The sequence below is a fragment of the Anabrus simplex genome, chromosome 2 (assembly GCF_040414725.1).
Source record: "Anabrus simplex isolate iqAnaSimp1 chromosome 2, ASM4041472v1, whole genome shotgun sequence".
Lineage (NCBI taxonomy): Eukaryota > Metazoa > Arthropoda > Insecta > Orthoptera > Tettigoniidae > Anabrus > Anabrus simplex.
The window spans coordinates 898,017,737-898,036,905 of record NC_090266.1 but is presented as its reverse complement, the minus strand read 5'-3'; positions in this window follow the sequence as shown (position 1 = coordinate 898,036,905).

The window sequence follows — 19,169 nt, the reverse complement described above, 5'->3', positions numbered from 1 at the left end:
TGGCCTAACCTTAATTCTATAAAAATTGCATGAATGTTTAACAAATAATATTTAATCCATATTTGAAGGTAAAGAAGGTATGTTATTGAGTCCAGTTCTTTGACCGAATTATCAGCAACGCGACCATAGGTTCAAGGGACAGCGGGTACCTTTCCGGGCTGGGTCGAGGATTTCAACCGCATCAGATTAATTCCTCTGACTCGAGTTTGGTGATAACTGTACTTAGCACTAAAATATGTTTTATTGCATTCACACCAACTTAACTGTGAAGTAGGTGTTTACAAAGAGCATATCATTTGGCTTTGATATTTACTCAAGCAGTAAATCTAGCCTTACCATTACAAAATTTCTTAAATCGCCAAATCTATTTCCTAAGAATTCGGGTTTAAGTTTTTCTGGCAGGGGAATATACATGCAGCAAACTCCCGATTCAAGGGACTTCGAGTTTAACGGATATAATTAGACAAATAAGTACGGATAATTAAAATATATAGGTTTATTGGATAGAAATATAACAGAATACGACTTTGAAGCCTGTTACTTCCTTGAAAGAATGAAGCAGCGTGGTGATAATGTCAGTGAGAAAGACACACGTACCGCACTCTACGAATGTATGTTTGCATGGCTTATTTACGCACTCCTACAGTATAATGTACTTAAGGTTCATTTTCATTTACACCTTATCATACGAATAGGAACAATACGAAAATTGTTCTCTTGGACTATGTATCCATATGTGGTTGGGAGGTGTGACAAGTCCTAAGGAAAATAATGGATAAGAAGAGATATGAACTTTTTCCCGAACAGCGACGAATTAGCACAATGTATCAAATGATTTGTCGAAAATAACTGTTAATGTTATCTTTAGGATTTGTTATCGTTTAATTTGGACTGGTAGCGTGTAACTTGGACCAGGTGACCGTGTAATTTGGACTGGAACGAGCTCGATAGCTGCAGTCGCTTAAGTGCGGCCATTATCCAGTATTTGGGAAATAGTGGGTTTGAACCCTACTGTCGGCAGCTCTTAAGGTGGTTTTCCGTGGTTTCCTATTTTCACACCAGGCAAATGCTGTGGCTGTACCTTAATTAAGACCACGGCCAGTTCCTTCTCAGTCCAAGTCCTTTTCTGTCCCATCGTCGCCATAAGGCCTGTTTGTGTCGATGCGACGTAAAGCCAATTGCAAAAAAAAATTGGACTGGCAAATATAAACACTTATAAGTTATTTAATGAAATTACTATGAAATATTAAGCAATAGAATACTACACTATGAATTGTGATCGTCACTTTTGGCGTGTAGGACAATGATTAAAAAATTCGTCCTGAATTATTCGCAGTTTTCACGAGCCCACTTTTTGCAACTATTGCACTGAACCCAATCGTCATCATAAAGCCTGTCACATAAAATGCCCTCAGAACTTCTCAATTGTAAACACGTAGGCTAAGTGGACCTCAAACCAGGCCTACGATTCAGGTAAAAAATCTCTGACCCGTTAGGGGAATCGAACCAGGGGCCTCCGATTAAGAGGAAGACACGCTACCCCTACAGAGCGGGGCCGGGCTCAAATTATAAAACAAGTTGTTTTAGAATCACCAGTAAAACTACGAAGATAAGTAATTATTATAATTGTTTCAAAGGTCCAAATTATACAATCTCGGGCAGTCCAAATTACACGACATACAACGATTTAATCAAAATTAAATAATATGCAAAGTAATTAAAATGTCCGCCTCTCTGGTGTAGTGGTTAACATGATTAGCTGCCACCCGTGGAGGCCTTGGTTCGATTTCCGGATCTGCCACGAAATTTGAAAAGTGGTACGAAGGTTGGAACTAGGTCCACTCAACTTCGGGAGGTCGGCTCAGTAGAAGGGGGTTCGATTCACACCTCAGCCATCCTGGAAGTAGTTTTCCGTGGTTTCCCACTTCTCGTGCAGTCAAATGCCGGGATGGTACCTAACTTAAGGCCACGGCATGTTTCCTTCCCTCTCCATTGTCTGTTCCTTCCAATCATTCCGATCCCTCACAAGGTCCCTGTTCAGCATAGCATGTGAGGCCGCCTGGTCGAGGTACTGGTCCTCTTTACCAGTTGTATTCCGCTACCCAAAGTCTCACGCTCCAGGAAACTTCCCTTGAAGGGGAAAGAAGGAAAGAAAGAAATTAAGAAAGAGAGAGATTACTTAAAATTTATTTAAATCGTATTTTAAATATAGTTAAAATTTATGAATGAAAATATGTTAAAACTCTACTATATATTTCATCAGTTGGCTTACTTGAAACACTTAAACACCCTCTTGGCTGAAATAATTACTTCATAGTACACTTACTTGTCACCGTAGAGCTTACTAGGAATATGAAAATTAAGATTGTTTTTCTCTTCCCCTTCAACCTGAAATATATTAGCACAACAACTTCCAGGAAGAAAGCTACCCTCGGCTGTCTTGCTGACCTTGCTGCAGACAGGGGTGACCAAACTTTAAATGCCAAAAATAGTATCGGTCGAAATACTACAAGCAGGTCCAAATTACACGGACTTACCCTAACATGTAGAAAGTAGCCCGGAGAACAGTTCTGCTATGGGATTTGCATAAATATTAGGGTCCCGGGCTGTTAGAGCCCCTAAAACTCATGTTACTCTGCTTACGTTACGTAGGAGCGGTCTAAATGACACTTCCTACCAGAAAAATTAGTTTGCATTTGAACTTATTACTGCCTGAATATCCGGACTCCAGTCATTACTGAAAGACACCCGCTGACAATCCAGTTCCTAAGATTCATGGTTTGATTGACTTACGATTTTACGGACAACCCTTAGCCCCCAATAGTCCAATAAATCGAGAATTTACTATATTAAATTCATTGTTCTCATTCGTATTCCCATTCATATTTAAATTGGTGTGAGGAGCTGATTTCGTTGGCTTTGAATGTGCCATGATGACGTTCCAGCTAGAAAAAAGCCGCTGCCTGCCACTGACTGTAATTCACATTTACGATACGAAAGAGTGACGGACAAATTAATATTGACCTCTCGCAGTGCCACCTGTTGTAGTCTCTGCGAACGTGGTAGTTCGTAAACCAGTAAATGCCCATGCATGCAATACGATGTCGATATCGAAAAGATCTGTGGTTTACCCGAAAATAATCAATTATAAACTCAACAATAGTCGCCCAAAAGAGTTTCATTTTCGATAGAGTTGACCAGAATATAGAGACATGCACGCACCGAGCTAGTTGGCCGTGTCGTCGCGAAGCTGTGATCTTGCATTCTGGGGATATTAGGTTCGAATCCCACTGCCGGAAGCTCCGAAGATGTTTTTCAGTTTTTCCGATTTTCACACAAGAAAAATGCTGAAGCTGTACTGTAATTAAGGGCACGGCTGTCACCTTCCCAATCATAGCCCCTTCCCATCCCTCCGTCGCAGAAAACCTTCAATATGTTAGTTCGAGTTTAAACAAGTAGCAAGACAATCAGACCAAACCAAACCAAACACCATGGCGCTACAGCCCTTGAAGTGCCTTGGCCTACCAAGCGACCGCTGCTCAGCCCGAAGGCATGCAGATTACGAGGTGTCGTGTAGTCAGCACGACGAATCCTCTCGGCCGTTATTCTTGGCTTTCTAGACCGGGGCCGCTATCTCACCGTCAGATAGCTCCTCAATTCTAATCACGTAGGCTGAGTGGACCTCGAACCAGCCCTCAGGTCCAGGTAAAAATCCCTGACCTGGCCGGGAATTGAACCCGGGGCCTCCGGGTAAGAGGCAGGCACGCTACCCCTACACCACGGGGCCAGCAGACAATCAGACACACACACACAAAAATCTATCAACTACGTACACATACACGCAGACAGCCGAATAGCAGGAAATAAAAGTGCCGGCACACGTTATCTGAGGAATACATTCTAGTTAGTTAATTTTTTGAGTCGTACCGACGCAAACCAGTCTTATAGTGACGATAGGATGAGAAATGAGTAGGACTGGGTAGGAAGGTCCCTGGCATTAATTTTTGCTAAGGGCTTTACGTCGCACCGACACAGATAGGTCTTATGGCGACGATGGGATAGGAAAGGCCTAGGAGTTGGAAGGAAGCGGCCGTGGCCTTAATTAAGGTACAGCCCCAGCATTTGCCTGGTGTGAAAATGGGAAACCACGGAAAACCATTTTCAGGGCTGCCGATAGTGGGATTCGAACCTACTATCTCCCGGATGCAAGCTCACAGCCGCGCGCCTCTACGCGCACGGCCAACTCGCCCGGTACTGACATTAATTAAGATTCTGCCTGAGCATTTGACTGGTGTGAAAAATGGGAAATCACAGAAGTTTGTTTTGAAGGCTGCTGACAGTGGTGTTTTAATCCACTAACTACCGAATACAAACTCACAGCTACGTGGCCCAAACCGTGTAGCCAACACACTCGGTGTAAGATCTGTGTTACACTGCTTTTCATCGTATACCTTACTATATCGTCATTGAGCCTAGGAAAAACCGCTATGTGGTAATATTTCAGCTTAGAACTGTGACCAGAAAGGTTCTGTGATGAACTGCATATTCTGCAAGAACTATATAAACGAAGTTTCGTTCTAAGTGACATATGTCCTGCGGGTTAGTGTATCTTCTCCCAACATTGTCACATAGCGGTTTTTTTCGAAGCCCAACGACAACATACAATGTAAATGTTGCGAAAATTATTGCCTGACTGCGATTATTATTTCATTATTATTATTATTATTTTACCGGGAGGTACACCTCTAAGCCGCACATTTAAATCTTGCGCCTAAAAGACTACTCTACTGGAGAAATCGTGAACGTGAAACTAGACCTACTTTAACCTTTACTCAGAAGATGTCACTACAGTAACTGGACGTAATTTTCTTATTGTGTAGTTTCATGTACTGTATGAAATTCTACGTGTTTTGTTTACCAGTCATCAAGAAGTTTGGACCTTCTTCAATAGAGGTAAGGTAAGGGTTATTCTGCCCGAAGGCAGGTCCGAACCTCCGCAGAGGTGTTCCTGAGCCGGAGTTTACGTGCGGTAGGGTGGCCAGTTCCTTTCCGCTCCTTCATTCCCTTACCCCTACCAACAGCGCGTGGCAACGCATCCAACTCCTGACCACGCCCAATGTTGCTTAACTTCGGAGATCTCACGGGATCCGGTGTTTCATCACGGCTACGGCCGTTGGCTTCTTCAATAGAGGTCACTGCTAAAAAGCTATCATGCACCCTGGTGCGAATTGGAGGAACCATGATTTGAAGAAGTTTTGTATTCATAAGTTAGGTTTTTTACTAAATTATGTTCATTCATTTTTGGGTTGGCAATATTGATCTTTTCTTTCCGCAAGTTTTGAATTTAGCCAATCATGAATTTCTGTAGTTAATTTTCTGCCTTCTTCCTCGATTCTGAGTGTCACTTTTAATGTTATCCAATAAAATTGAGAGGGTGTTGCTAGTTTATTCGTGAAAGGTCTCGAACTTTCCCCTAGGGTCTATAAACTGCGGATTTTCTCGTCTCTTGGCCATTTCATCGTTGTCTAACTAAGTGTGTGTGTCAAGCAGGAGGCGGGAGGCGCCTCTTCTATCAGGCAGCAGTTCTTCAGCAAGGTAACGGCCATCTAACATCTTACTTTTGCTAGCTCCGCAGTTTAACCTGAGGGAAAGGTCCGAAACTTTAACTATGTAACCAAATTCTCTAAAATGTAAGTTATGCCGGCTAATGTAAAAACTTCATAAAATCTTAAACTGTAAATCGGGGATAGAGTGTGATGTACCCTCTCGAGCTCCCCTCCATATTGGTTTGAGGTGACTACGTTTTGTAACTGGTCTTTTTCCTTTCCGTAATCTCCATAGTTTGGGAATAGCTCCAGTTTCATCGGCCTAGTGCCCTTTAGGGTTTTAAGAATTCACATCTAGGAGTGCAATATTTTTCCTCCATTCATTTTGTGCTCGGGCCATTTACTTAACCTGTTCTTTTCTGCTACGGCCCAATGGGTTGGGTACTAGATACCCCTGTTTCTAATTTTGTAAGTTGTGCCTTGATGGCAAGTAATTAAAATTTTCTGATATTGCCTTGAGTAGGCTTGCGAACTGAGAGCAGGTTAGCTCTTTCTCAAGTGTTTTGAAAGTGCCTCTGGGAGGCCGGATTTTGTAATTGCTGGAGCAAGGGCTCCATGTATTAGAGGATTTCTGCCCTTAAGTAAAGTTGTGATGTTTGTAAATTCGAGCGTGTAGCTCAGGAAATGTATGCGAGGGGCTTGAAGCCCAGGACTTGTAGAATTCACTACCTTATATTTTACTTGATTCATTTCTAACTTGCCTATGGGACCTGTTATATTGTTATTTGTTGACTTTTTTGAAATTCTAAAAAAGAAAAGAAAAATTATAACCTTTGTTAAAGTTTTAAATTTCATTCTTGACTTTGTAGTTAGACCCATTCACCCAGGCACCTTCTTTCACCTCTGCGTCCACGGGTAACCCCGTAACAATTATTATTATTATTATTATTATTATTATTATTATTATTATTATTATTATTATTATTATTATTATTATTATTATTATTAGACTATTATTTTACTTGCAATGGAATATTTTAATTTGAGTTTTGAAAATATTGTGTGGATCGCAAGTATTAGGCCTACTTGTAAGGGAATGTTCTGTTAATTTCTAGTGAATTCCTATGAATTCATGTGTTTTCTCCTTTAAATGCTTTTCGCAGTCTCATGGTTTCGGGTAAATTCTGAATTATTTGTGCTAGCTGAGGAGTACTGCACCGTATTATATTTAAAAGACTGCTATACCATTGTAATTAGACAATGGCAACAGGATGTATCCAAATGGAAACTATTCGTTAATAATAATAATAATTGTACCGGGAGGTACACCTCAACGCCGCGCATTCAAAATAAGCGCCTTAATGAACTCCTCCATCGGTCAAAAGGTGAAATTGATACCACATGAAGTTGGAACTTTAATCAGAAGATGTGACTAATAAAATATTGAGCTATTTTGTTATTGTGAAGTTCTCTAAACTGATTGAATTTCTCCTTGATCTGTTTGTTATATATCAAGAAGTTTGGACATTTTTCACAGATGTCACTACCAAAAACCTGATCATGCACTCTGGTGCAAGGTGGAAGGACATATAACTTGAAGAAGTTTCATATTTCTAGGTTTTCCATAACTGAATCTATGTTCATTTATTTTTGGATTGGCAACACTTCCTTTTCTTTCCGCCAATATTGAATCTAGCGAATCAAAAGTTTCTGTAATTAATTCTTAAACTATTACAGTCTTCTTGTTCGATTTTGAGTGTAACTTTTGAACTTAACCAATAAAATTGAGAGGGTGTGTACTGATTAGCCCAGAATCCTCTCGCAACTTCCCTGAGGATATATAAACTGCGGCTTTTCATGTTTCCTTGTCAATTGATCATCGTCTTTCTGTGTGTGTGTGTGTTAAGGCAGGAGGCCGGGCCGCCTCTTTCTTCGGTCAACAGAATATCTATAAGTTAATGGCCATGTAAAATCTATCTTTCTTGCTACCTCCGCAGCTTTATTCGAGGGGAAGGTCCGAATTTTTAATTATGTAACAATACCTTTCTAAAATGTAACTTTTCTCTCGGCTAATGTAAAACTTCATAAAATCTTTAACTGTAAATCGGGGATAGAGGGTGAGCTACCCTCTCGAGCTCCCCTTAACCTTGGTTTGAGGTGACTACGTTTTTGTAACTGTGTTCTCCTGTAATGTGTTAAAGTTCCTCAGTAGTTTGGGAATAACCACTGTTTCATCGTCCGAGAGCCCTGTAGGATTTTAATTTGTTCATTATCTCGGAGCGCAGTGTACGCATCCATTCTGTTTGTATTCGTGCCGTTTACTTAACCTGTTCTTTTTCCCTAAGGCCCTGTAGGTTGGATACTAGATACCCCTGTATGAAATTATTTTCAATTTGTAAGTTGTGCTTGAGAGGCCAGAGATTGTAAATTTTGATGTAATGTTGCTTTGAGTGAGCCGTAAGAAACTGAGAGCCTGTTAGCTCTTTTTCCAAAAATTTTTAAGAGTAATAAGTGCCTCTGGAAGGCTAGAGATTGTATTTTGGGAGCAAGTGCTCTTTAATTAGGTGATTTTTGCCCTTGACTTAATGATTCCTTATTTTTAATTAAAGTTTTGTAAACTGGATCCGGTATCTCTGGAATTGTAACACTAGGGGCTTGAAGCCCAGAATTTGTAAAACATCACTAATCTTGGACTTTTCTAGTCTCGTTTCAAGATTGCTAATTGTACCTGTTATGTTGCTACTTGTTGATTTTTGAAATGCTAAAGAAATATAACCTTTGCTAAAGTTTTAAATTAATTTTGATATTGTAGATAGACCCATTCACCTCGGCACCTTCTTTAACTTCTTTCTGCTCCATGGGTATCCCCGTAATAATAATAATAATAATAATAATAATAATAATAATAATAATAATAATAATAATAATAGTAATAATAATAAACATCAAGTACTTGAAAGAGTTTTATTTATTTTATTTATTTTATTTATTTTATTTATTTTATTTATTATATAAGTTTCCTGAAAATGACCAAGGCTGTCACAGGGACAAAGCATAACTAGGAACAAAATATGGTTATACAATTGCTGATAAAATGTAGGAAAATACTAGAAGAGAGTAAGGACAATAACACATTGTTATGTGGCATATAATTGATTTCTTAAAATCGCGACAGATCCTTTAACTCCCAAGATTGCAATATCTTTTATGGTAATATTAGCAAGATACCCGTGATTCGATACGGTTTTAAACTGAATGTTATTATTCAAAGTTTTACATTTTGGAGAGTCCACAGTTCGTACGTGAAATTGTTTTGGGGGAATTATTATTTATTTTCTGATCTAACACTCATTTGAACCCCGTACGGAAGAATTTGAATGTTTTAAACCAACCATTGAAATTTTTATTTTGTACGTCGAACAGTAACGGAGGAATTAATACATTCTTAAGGGACACATAAGACCACCCTTCATAAAAAAATTACTTTCGTGCCTGAAAAGGTTCCAGAAGAATGGATATTGTGGTTTTTTGAGAGTTAACCACCATCTAAATCCCTTAGAATAGAAATATTTTGAAGTATATGATATTTTACATCTAGGACATAAACGAAGAACCTTCTCGTAAAATTACAAATTTGTACGTCAAACGGTTTTGGAGGGATGAATAATTTTGTTTGCGGAGATAACTCCATTTAACATTTTAAGGATTGGATGTTACAAAATATTTACTAATTCACACCAAGGATTTAAAATACATAACGCTATTTGGAATTTTTCTTCGCAGTTAAACAGTTTCGGAAGAAGGAATGAATGTATCTGTCTTCGGAACTTAACCCCCAATTTAAATTTAAATTTGTCTCAAACTTTCTGTTAGTTAACACGATTTGAAATTTTAACTTCGTAATTCAAACGGTTTCATACATGTGAATATTTTTGTCATCATTCCTCATACCCCATTCAAAAACCCCTACGGGTGTACTGTTTGAAGACCACTTCTTATTTAAAATGTAAGACAGAGAATTTAGTGAGAATAGAGGGCAGCACCGATATCTGATATAAAGCGAGATGAAACCTCTTTTATTATTTAGGTCTATCATATGTATTAAGCTATGTGGAAAGTGATTAGTAATTTTCAGAGATATAAATATTTATGTTGCCAGCCCCCACTCCTAGTCAAAAACCCGTAGAGGTGCATTATTTTAAGACAAAATTTTTATTGAAAATCTAAGACATACAGGACCATCATGCTAAATTTCAACCTCATATGTCAAACGGTTTCAGAGAAAGGGATATATTTGTTTTCGGGTATTAACCCCCATTTTACCCTTAGGGATGAATTTATTTCTAAACTTGCCTTATTTAACATCGAGTACATAAAGAATCAATCATTGAGTACTATTTCAAGTTTGCGTGGTCAGTGGTCTCGGAGGAACTAATATTTTGGTCTTAAACATTTTACCCCAGTTTCATCCCCTTAGGGGTGGCATTTTTTGAAACCCTTCCTTTGTGGGTGCCAATTGCCTATTACATAGATACATATCAAATTTCACGCCTGTAAGGTCTTCAGTTTTAGATATATGTGTCCTCATAAAAATAAATCAAATCCTTAACATCTTTTCAACTTCTCCCTCCACCCCTTAAGTGGATTTTCACAGAACAAAAAAACGTGTTTCTTTATTTTTAAAGTAGATTCCAAATACCAGTTTTCACGTCTGTAACTTCTTCAGTTTTAGAGATATACTGTAGATTTACCGATTATAAGTATTTCCCCCTTATTTTCTTCACCCCCTTAAGTGGATTTTCAGAAACAAATACGTGTTTCTTTATATTTAAAAGACCAATTTTCATGTCTGTAATATCTTCAGTTGATAGATATATATATATATATAAACATCCTCATAAAAGGAACTGAACTCTGTTTTCACCTCCTTTTACCCCGCTTAGGGAATTTTCAAAAAAGAAGAAACACGTATTTGTTTATTTTTAAAGGAGATTCTAAATACCAATTTCTACGTCTGTAAAGTGTCAAGCTTTTGAGATATAGATATACTCATTTAAACAATTCAACCCCCTTTTCACCCCCTTAGCGATGGAATATCCAAAAATCCTCTCTTAGTGAGCACCTACAATATAATGTAAATGCATTCCCAAAATTTAATGTATTTCTGTGCAGTAGTTTTGACTCGGCGATGATGAGTCAGTGAGTCAGTCAGTCAGTCAGTCAGTCAGTCAGGACACGTTACTTTATATATATTGATATGCTCATTTTAAAAATTCACCCCTTTAACACTTTCCCTTAAGTGGATTTTTAGAAAAAAGTGCATGTTCCTTCACTTTTACAAGAGATTTCTAAATACCAATGTTCACCTCTGCAACATCTTCAGTAGGTATTTGATATATCCTCATACAAGAAATTCAACACTTTCTTCACTTTTTTCACCCACCCCACCCCACACAATGGATTTTCCGAAAACAAAAAAATTACGTGTCTCTTTACTTTTAAAAAAAGATTCCTAACACACATTTTCATGTCTGTAACATCTTAAGTTTTTGAGATATAAGTATCTTCATAGAAAGAATTCAACCCCTTTTTCAGTCCCCTGTAAGTGAATTTTCCGAAAACAAAAAATTCGTGTTTCTTTAATTTCAAATGAGGTTCCAAATACCAATTTTCACGTGTGTAATATCTTCAGTTTTGGAGATACCAGTCATTTTACACCCTTAAGTGTGTTTTTCGAAATAAATACGTGTTATGTCATTTTTAGAAGATTAAAAATAACTATTTTCTTGTCTGCAATACGTTCAGTTTTTGAGATATACTGCAGATAAGCTCATTACCCCTTAAGTTTATTTTCTTAAATTGAACTATGCGTGTTCCTTTACTTTTACTGGAGATTCCAAATAACAATTTTCACGTCCGTGACGTGTTACGGTTTTCAGATAAATTGTAGATATACTCGTTTTCAAATTTCACCCTATTTGTCGCTCCCGTTGAGCCCCTCTTAAGTAGATTTGCCAAAAATAAACAATGCGTGTTTCCTTATTTTTGAAAGATATTCAAAATTTTCATGAATGTGACATCTTTAGTTTTAGGGATATAAGTATCCTCATAAAAGGTATTCAACACTTTTTCACCATTTTCCACTCCACTTAAGAAGATTTTTCGAAAATACTACGTGTTTCCATATAGTTAAAGGAGATTTCAGATACCAATTTTCTCGTTTTTAAACTCTTAAGTTTTTGAGATATAGATACACTAATTTTAAAAATTCATATATATATTATATTAGGCATGCATAGCATTTTTCAGGTCTTTATAAAAGGCTCGGTATCCTTCCACGAGCACTCACCCTCAATCCAATCACCTCAATGTATTCAAGGTTGTACTTGTTTTTATAGTAGGGCACTGTAGGTTCGTAGATGGCCTTCTTCTCATTGTCAACCTCGTTTGGCTGGTCTGAACTCATTTTAAACCTCACGGTTGGATCTAATATATACGTAGACAGTTTTCGAGTCGGCTTTGAAGGCTATGATATCTATTCGCTCCGTGCTCCCTTGTCTAGTGATCCAAGACTTTGTAAAAAGTCGGCTAGAATGTGACGAATGGTGTAGTGACGGGCATTTGCGAAGGTTTCACCGTGCGGACAAAAGCCAAGGACGTGTGGAAGTGTTTCGATCTCACTGTGGCAACGCCGACAGTGGTTACCATCCAGACTTATCCCCGGCACAGCTAGGAATGCAGCAAAGTTACACGTCATTCTGAAGGCTTACTTCCATTCGGAGCAAGAGAGTCCATTGTGGTGCCAGATCATATTATTAGCACGAGTGTAGTCTTTATGAAGGCCCGAGGCTTGCTTGAAACGTACTGAGCGTGCTCGGTGTAAATTTTGTGAAGCAGGACGTTGCTCTTACTCACACACAATCCCAGTGAGCTCGGGTTAGGGACCACGGTGGATTGTGTAGTCATAGCCAGGACTCAGAATATGTCCGAGATGCCCACTCTCGTTCCATAGCAACTGGTATCCCGACTTATTAGGCCACTCAGCCGTTGCCCATGTTCACGAAGTAGGTCGTGAATACAGTAACCGACACCACGAACGATGAAAATAATGTTCAGATTTTCTTTTCTTTTCTTTCTCTAGCAATGAATGTTCACATTCAATTAATTTGGATATGTAATAGAGATTTATTATGAGGAAGTCCTAGATTTAATTCACATTCCATGCTGTTTTTTGTCGTGCGTGCTGCAAATTCTCTTTTTGTTCGTTGATGCTTCACAACCTCCTTAATCTTCACTAGTTTCATTTCCAAGTTAATAAATCTATCTTAACTCACTTCTTGTATTTCATTTCACGAAATATAGATTCCTTTTAATAACCCGTCAATCTACGTCAGCAAGTGACAGAAGAGCCCCTAAATTCCTGAGACTAGAAGATTCTACAATAACAAAAGCCGAGGATATCCGTTGACGATCAACATGCAAGGATTCTGTAGATAAAAAATTACAATATCTAACCGTAAATAACAACGGGCATGTCTTCTACATAGAACAAACTAATTTCGTTGTCAGTTCCCTGTCTATATTATAGATATTAATGTAGGCCCTGAGGAGGCATTGACTTGTTTCAGTTAAAAATATTCACAACACAGATTATCATGTAGTTTTCAAATTCATATAAAGAACTCAAAGTGAATTATCGTGATGTGCCTAATTCGTGATATCTTAGCATTTGTAGGTTTTCCAAGGAAATATTTTCTCTCTCTCTCTTTCTTCACTCCAGTTTACACTGTGGTCATATATTTTACTACGTGTAGTAAGACAATTTCAATGGCAAGACATGCTACCTTTAGTTTGCGCGAATTATGTCCTTCGATTGTGTATTTCAGTGGTTACCTATTGCATGCAGCCCGGTATCCTGTTTAGTATCCGGACCTGCAGTTATCTGTCAGTCTCATCTCACACGGAGGCAAGGCTGGAGCTTCTGCCCGCTAATAAGCTATACCAGCTTTCAATCGTACAGACCTACTCTGACCTCTGTCTCTTGTGCACCGCCACCACATGACAAGAAGAAACGAGTTTCTCCACCATTCTTCTTGAAGTTCACGGATTTGATTCGTACTCCCTGGTTAGCTCGTGTCCACTTAACTCTCTTATCTTGTTTTCAGTGCAGGTCAGCTCGTTCACCACTTCATTACATATAGGCTTACTGTACATTATCCCGCAACGAAGATCAATCAGCAAACTCTAAGAAATAATAATAATAATAACATAACGGACTTAACGTCCCCCCAATTCGTTGGCGAATGGTCACCACTGCGGCCTTCGGTTAAGAGGGTTCTGGGTTCGGTTTTCGGTTGATTCCGGTATTTTACCTACGTCTGGTTGATTCCGCTGGGTTGGAGAATTGATTCCTATTGGTCTTAATACACACGTAATGCTACAGTTCAGATTTCGAAACACCACAGAGACACGGATGCGAATGGCACCCTTCCGTAAAATGGGCCAAATGTACACGTAGTGCTGACAATAACATAATTGGGAGAAGGCCAGGAAGACAAAGGATATATTTGAGGTCCTTTTAAATATCTTGTTATTCTCAAGAGGCGTCCATATGCAGGATTTTTCCCTGTAGAAGAACCCATTAACTTGCCAGTAAATCCACTAACATAGGTTTTTATTTTACGTTTAAGCCTGCTTGGACCACCAGATATACCAAAATTCCATCCTGCGACATTGAGCACAAAGAGGGATGTGCCAAAACTGGAGCTAGTCAGAAGACCAAAGAGCTGAACAATATCTGAGCTGTTAATGTTGGATGTCCGGACACAATCCTTCCAACATAACGTTAGATCAAAATCAGAACAACTATTCCAGCATTATTAAATGTATTGAAGCACAGACACATAAATCAGCGGAATATAAGACAATTCATAATCAACCCTTTTAGTGTATTAAACATTTCCTCTGACAAGTTTCCGGCAGTGATACTTCAAATAAATAAGAGGACAATAGCATTAAGGGCTTCATCACTAACGCTGATTTACACGCCCTCCACTACACACCAATGATATTTTCACTTGCCATGTAAATGTTCTCTTGTTGCATGAGCATACCAAACGTCGATTTATATTCCTCAAAATTAAAGCAATTTAAAGAAAATGTTCGTCCAAATATCGCTCTTGCTTCTTCACGTGGAATTCATTTCAATTTTTCAATATCGCAATCCCGCAAGAATTGTGGCACAACTTAAAATATGTAATGTTTTTTAATTTAATGACTGTAATGATTTGCACCATATCCAAAAATAATCACTCTTCCGATCTAGAGAACTGTTATAAGTGTAACTACTTTCTTTCTTGTGAAAAATCACAAAAGCCGTTATACCACTCCAGCGTTCTGAACATCGTCAGTCATTGATTGATGTTCTCTTTAATAGCCTACTATATCCTTCTTTTCTTGTGAAATTCTAGTATTTCAGATGACTGTAAAATATTCAAACAAATCTATTCGTTATCAGACGTATACTCCTTAAAGAAATGGGCTTAACTCTCTCTCTCTGAATGGTGCTCTACATGGCGTCTTGACCCTGATACTGCCAAGAGCTCCTCTACTTTGATCACACTTGGTAAATCCCCTATTCTTAGTATATACTCCCTCCTAGAAAACCCGTTCCCAACTCTAACAGAATAAAATGACTTAGGAGTGTTTTTTGACGGTAGATAGTTATTTGTCCCCCATATGCAAAGGTTAACGAGTAATGTCACTTCTCGGTTTGTTGTATAGATTTTCTGACATGACCGATATCCACGCCCTCAGAGCCTACTATCTTGTATCCTACCGATTATTGAATTCGCGTCTCCCATTTGGTCTACCTCTTCACCCGCTAATGTGAATCACATTGAGCGCGTGCAATCCTTCTTCTGTGCCATTGTTATAGCCAGGGTATCTGATTGTAGAAACTTGAGCAGCAATCAGATACTGAATAGGTTAAACCTTCGCCCGTTATCTCCCCGCAGGAAAGTAACCGAACTTAGATTCCTATATAACGCTGTTAACGGTTTATTTCGTTCTTCTGAACCTGCATCCTTCTTTTCTCCACATATCCCGACCCGCAAAATCAGGATAAATCCACCCCTTCAAATTCCGTATTTCGTCGCCATAAGACCTATCTTTGTCGGTGAGACGTAAAACCACTAGCAAAAGAGAAAATCCCTATTCCCGCCTCTCACATGTTCAAAGAACGTTATTTATCCACATTCCAACCTCCTTAACTCTTTATCTTCTGACAAAAACTTGGAGGTTTTTCTTCGTATGACTCCTTTAATCGATTCTTCATTAACCTAGATCATTCTCTTCATATTTCTTTTTTATCTTCTTTTCCTGCACTAGTTCGAAGTTCTTCTCTTCATTTTACTTTCACTCTTTAGTTTTCTGGTCCTTTTCTTTTCTTTTGCTTTTATGTTTTATTGTTAATTGTTGTGTCTCTAAAGCTATTTCGTTAGTTTTTAATTTCCCTCTTCTATTTTTATCATTAGATGATTCATCCTCATTGTTCTTTCACTTATTTTTATGTTTGCATTGTGCTACTCTATTCTATAGGCCTATATATTTTTTTGCAGAACTCTTTACCTCGGATTCTCGCTGTTTTGCTTTCCCACATAAATAAATAAATGAATAAATAAATACATTAATTAATTAATTAATTAATTAAGAAAGAAAGAAAGAAAGAAAGAAAGAAAGAATACTGGTACTTATTAGTTGTTATTTATTTCATTGAAGCTGGGTGACAATGTGATGTAATATATGCTCAATTTGGTCATGTAGGAATAGTCTGATAAAATAGTATGATGGATTTGATATGGTGATTAAAACTTTTTAACATTTTTCTCTGAAACATTCGTTTTTGAGTTGTGCCACTATTCATGTGGAGGTATGATATGACGGTTAGTTACCTGTTAAGTAAAATAGTAGTTCAAATAGTTTTATTTCAACGGCTTGACTTCGTTAAAAATGCTTGTGTGTTTATTGAAAGTATTCACTTGTAATAATACGCATTTAAGGTTCATTGAACTGCTAATGAATGTCATATTTTGCCAATTATTATTCTGTTTCACACAAGGTCTGATGTCCCCTCTATGTTATAGACGTTAAATCTACCGACATGAGGCTGACTTTTGTGAGCACTGTAAAAACCATCTGATTCAGCGACGTTTGATCCCAAACCCACCAAATTGGGTTGAGATAACCAGAACACGTTTGAGCCTCTCAGCCCAACAGGGTTATTTATATTAAAAGGTTTCTCCTATGTACGGTATGGTTTTATATTCATTATTCTGACTCGTTGATTTTTATATTGTACATTCAATTTATTGACGATAATTTAATGGTTTAATGGCTATAAGACGTAATATTTTTTTGCTAGTTCATTTACGTCGCACCGACACAGATAGGTCTTACGGCGACAGACGTAATAATTACCCAACTACTTCCTTGCATTATTTTCTTAGAAATATTTCGTTTTCGGACGTTCAAATAAATTCCTACGCTTAATTTATACTTTGACATAAAACTAGAAATAAATTTTAGAATAAAAAACTTTTAGAAATAAATTACTGTTTTGTAAGTTTAGTAACTGCTGGCTCTACAACTGGGTGCTATCTCAAACTTTAAATGACTTTAAATTGAAATAATATACATAATAATTGAAACATCCGTAATTTGGGCGCTAGAATTCACCAAAATGGATCCCTCGAATTTAGGCAGAACACGATATGATAAATATTATCTTCTCTTTCTCAGGGTGACTACAGTACATGAGGCTGTGTGCTGGTAAATCTGCTCCGTATCTTACCCAATCTTCTGCAAATGATTTTATTCCACCTACGAGTAGGTTCTACAACAACTTCTCCACAATAATTTGAAATACAATATCCATATTCTTACATCAACATAATCTGCCTCGAAGGATTTCATTGACACACGAACAACAACAGTATAATCAAACTTGACCAAAAGGCTGGAATATTCTCTCTATATAACATAAAACAGGATCGTGATATAAAAATACTTGAGAAATACAACGAAAGATGAAGTACCATTTGTACCGAGAACTTGGGCAACGGCAAACCATTTTATCAAGAATACCCTTCACTTAATTTGTGTATAAACACTAGTTGCAGATCATAACCATCGATATAAGGTATCCATATTTAAATTATTTCCCAGAATACCGTTCCTTATAATTCTTATTGACTTTATCACTTGGTACATATAGGCCTTCACTTCAGAAAATATATGCTGATTCTCTATGACTTGCAAACCAGCCACAGATTTTCAAGCACTCATATCCTTGAACACATTGTACATGCTGTCCATAGATAATCTACTTAAGCACGCAATAACACACATCAGAAAACCAAACATATCAGACTCGTTTAGCCTACCAAGACTGTCAATACGAAGCCACGACAACATACCAGATAGCACAAGGTGACCTTAAATTATACAGATATGCTGGGTTGTCATACTTTTATTCCACAGTTGTTTCACTTAACGTGTCAGAAACAAAATACACAGAGTTATCCCATTCAAACACCCTGACATGTCACATTATTCAGCCGGCGTCGAACCCACAATTTTCAAAAGAGAAGGTGAATGACAAGGAAATGTCTTCATTTCGAACGCCATGTACTGGATAGGATTCGAACTATGGCCACGTTAGAAACTATTGATGATTGACACTTAGCGATTACGTCCACATCATCACCGGAAAAATAATACTTCCGTAGGTACTGGGCATTTTAAGGGAGCAGTCATTTAAAGGAGTTCACACTGAACGTTTATCAGGACGTCAAGGAGGACTAATTATTTTCACGTAGGCTAAAATGCTGACTAAATTACGAATCCGCAAGAAGATGTGCTAGATTCTATCAGTATCGTCGTTGCGACTCGAAATACTGTTGTGTGTTAAGGTTGAGGGGAGAAATACTGACCCGCAACACACGTATATATTAGAACGAAAATTCGTTGATACAGTTCATGCAGTACTCAAGCTTAGATGACAGAACCTTTCTGGTCAGAGTTCTACGCTGAAATATTATCACAATAGCGTTTTATTTTAGGCGTAACGACGTTATCTTAAATTCCTGCTGTTATCAAGTCATCGTCTGACACTAACCAGACCAGAGAGTGCCATACGACACAGTAGCGGTCAGAGCTGAAACGTTCGGCTGGTATAAAATGTCGGAATGCTAATAACCTCCTGACTAATCATGTCCGGATTATTTATTCTACCAAGTACTTGTTTTGCCGCCATTGTTTACAAGCTATTGGAATATATTTTAGTTTCCGCAATTATGTGAAATAAAACCGATTCACTTCCGTTCATCGGCAGCAAAATCCACATCGCGTATGCTAATTTCCAAGTATAAAATATAGTAGAGTAGACGGAAGTTTAATTGTTTCTTTGATTTATATTCTTCTCTTTTTATAACAGACGCAAACATACACGGACAGCAAGGGTTGCTGCCGCAGTCATCCACTAGTGTCAGTAAGTTAATCGTGACAAAACAGTGGAGAGCTGTTAAAATTAATGACGCTATTTTATATTTCAAATATAGTTCT